Raw genomic sequence first — 3249 nt, 5'->3', positions numbered from 1 at the left:
TTTTCTTTAATGACAAATCTGTGCTTGGAGGTCAAGGAAAGTTCACTTAATTTTTTTTCTCCTCCCTGTTAGAAGGTTTGGATGCATGAGGTTTTCCCCCCCTCAGTGTAGTTTCTTCATATACTTGGATTCTACAGCCAAATAATCTTACCCCAAATATAGATCTTTAAAGCTTATTAAAATTTACTGGTGTGGAAATATTCAGTCATGCATTCGAAAGGATCTGGGCCAAATCCTGACTCTTTTTTTTCTTATAAACTGAAGTCAGTGGGAGTTCTGACTGAGGAAGGGTTGCTGTGCTTGCTCTTTTGTTAGTAGATCAATCTGAAGAAGAGATGTGCTCTGACCTTACAGTTTGCTTTTACGGTGTCTGAATAATTAGAGCTTATTCAAAAAAATAATCATTATTTTGGTGTATTTTAGGAAAAAAGGATGCTCACTGCATGTAAAAAAGGTAACAGTTTTATTTGGGGAAGGAGAAGTATTGTTAGATCCAGGTGGGGAGGAGTAAAAGTAGATGTGTATTTCAGATACAAGCAAACGGAGAAGATCATTGCATGAAACATGTCAGTGTTTAATGGATATCAGTGTTTAAAGATACAGCATTTTGAAACTAACATGCTTAGGAAAAAGCTGTATTTCAAACATGTCATAGCTGATAGTTCAAATCTCTTTTACACACCGAGGAGAAGTCAAAACAAGAAAACTTTGTTTAATTTTTTTTCCCCCCAATAGTTATATGTGTTTTTAAGCAGCACTCAAGAATAAGACTAAAAACTGAAGCTAACCCAGCCTACAGAGACTACTTTTCTTTGCAGGCGCGTGTCTGTAATTCTGCTAGTGTTCATGTCGCTAACTGTCTGCACCTTGTCCTGTCAAACAATAGGAGCAAATCATGTGAGGGAACCTGAGGTGTTAATGTTGACTTAATTTTTTCTTTTACTTGTCAGTAATTGCTGAATTATGGGAGATGAGTTTGTTAGTTGCAACTGATTAATACTCATTTTATTATCCCATTGAACCAGAGAGCAGTGCTATGAAGCTTTTTAGAGGTTCTCATTGGATTTTAGTGCAAGTTTTGAGTGCGCGCTTCTTTACTGTGACTGGTAGAGCATCAGTATGAAAATTAAAGATAGCTAGCCCTTTTTGAAGTTCTTGCTCTGGTCTTAAGGATGAAATCTTGCAATTTACTTAAGACTGTAAGTAGGCGCTTGAGAGGAATTTCCCTTGATTTGGGTGATCCAGGAGCCTTCCACGGCTACCAGAGAGCATCAGTTCAAGGCGTGATCAGTTTACCCTAAGGGTAGGGATTTGTCCTTGCTTCGGTTTTCACCCCATCAACCGTTGGGTATGTAATCAAATACATTTTTTCCTACTCTGTCCTGTTCAACTTGCCTTTTTGTGTACCCTTGAAGATGTGATGACCCAACACATTTGAGAAAAGTGACTGAATAAACAGATGGAGATCTTTCTGTTTCTGTATGAATATTAACTATCAAATCAAATGTTTGAAAGCTGATGAGTTTAGTGTTTGCTTTTCCTCTGTAGTTTGAACACAAAGTAAAGAGTTGAAGGTAAAGAAAAGCAATACAAAGGTTAATGAAAGTGCTATTTGTGTTTCTGAATACTGGGAATAAATGATGTTTTGTTGCTTGGTATAAAGATTTAAATTTAAAAAATGAAGGGGTTGTGACTTTTTTTTTAATTGAAGCATGAATGCACTGCATATTACATATAGCCAGTGTTCTGGTCTATGAAGCCCAAGTTGTGTGTGTAAAATAAAAGCTCATTTGAGTAGTCTTACAAGCCTAATGGAGGCATCATCTCAGCTTTATAAATAATGTAAGTTGTGTATAATGTGGAGTCCCCAGAGACTGCAGAGAAAGCATCATTACCAGCCTTTTCAACCTGCTGGAGATCTTAAATTGATTTACAGCACTGAACTGGTGCAAAATGATACATCAGGATGACACGGGGTCAACCTGTAAAAGTCTATGATGTGAGCCCGTTAGTTCAGTCATCATAATTAAACCATATTATGAGGGCAGCAAAGCAAGTGTCTGTGACATGTCCCATTGTGCTTCAGATATGGGTGGTTTAAGAATCAAATAAAGAGAACACTGTGTTTATTATTTAAGTTATGCAAAGAGTAGTTGAAATTAAAGTTTGTGGGCCTGTGAATAAATGCTGAACCAATTTAGCTTGACTCTTAACCTCTTTCTTGCAGTCATTAGCAACTGAAATAGATGAAGGCATGTGCAGCTTGGAGGTGTGTGTGGGGGGAAGTAGTTCTGAGTGGGTATCTCTGAATTTTATATATCCTTTCTCAAGCCTCAAAATCTGCTAGACTTTACCTGCAGACTGTGCTATCAGATATCAAAGGGACAAACAGGCAAACAAGCTAATTGTTTGGGGTTTTTTTTCCTAGTATTTTTATCCTACTAAAGTTTGTAATTGCCTGTTGAAATGTTCCTGCAGATCTGGGTTCTTGTATAAGACAGAGCATCTTAGTCATATCTTGAACTATATGACCAAACTTATTTTAGAACAGAGACTGTAATTTTGAGTATGGGTTGGCATTGATCACTCTACTTTTCTTAGTGATGGCAACTGTGGCTTCAGATTCATGTTTCTGCTCTAAGTAGCTTAGAAAGTAGTATGCCACAAATAGTAAAATGTTTATTATATACTAAAGATATTATATCTTGCTGTTTCTGCTGATAAAATCACTATGAAGTGTTTCGGGAAAATCCTGCTAAAACTCCTTTTTCTTCTTTCTTCTAGTCAGTGTGCTGCTTGGTGATTTGAGGGTTTTGCATGTATTGGTGGTTAAACCAACTCTTCATACCTGAATTGGTGTGAACTCTGCACTGTATCTCCTGAGCATCTCCCAGCCAAGAAAGAAACATCTCTTATTTTTAGTCACAAATGTAACTAAAAAAAAAAATTTTGAGGGATACAGGAGAAGCAGAGAAAATAAATGGTCACTAGTGGTGAGAGATCCATTAGTCTCCAGGTTCAGTTGCATCTCAACAGCATGTGCTTCAGCTAAGGTGCTTTCTGAGTGGCAGATAAAAGAATTAAAGCTCGCTTTTGGGTGCAGTGTCTTATAAAATGTGGATATGGAGCTCTATTCTGCTGTGTCAATGCAGATGAATAAATGAAGCTACCTTATTGAAGAGAGTGCCATAAAATCTGTGAAAACGAAAATCAGATTTCACAAATTGCTTTATGGTAATGAAGTGGATT

The sequence above is a fragment of the Aptenodytes forsteri genome, unplaced genomic scaffold (assembly GCF_000699145.1).
Source record: "Aptenodytes forsteri isolate BGI_AS27 unplaced genomic scaffold, ASM69914v1 Scaffold227, whole genome shotgun sequence".
Classification (NCBI taxonomy): Eukaryota; Metazoa; Chordata; class Aves; order Sphenisciformes; family Spheniscidae; genus Aptenodytes; species Aptenodytes forsteri.
This window is presented reverse-complemented; position numbering follows the sequence as displayed.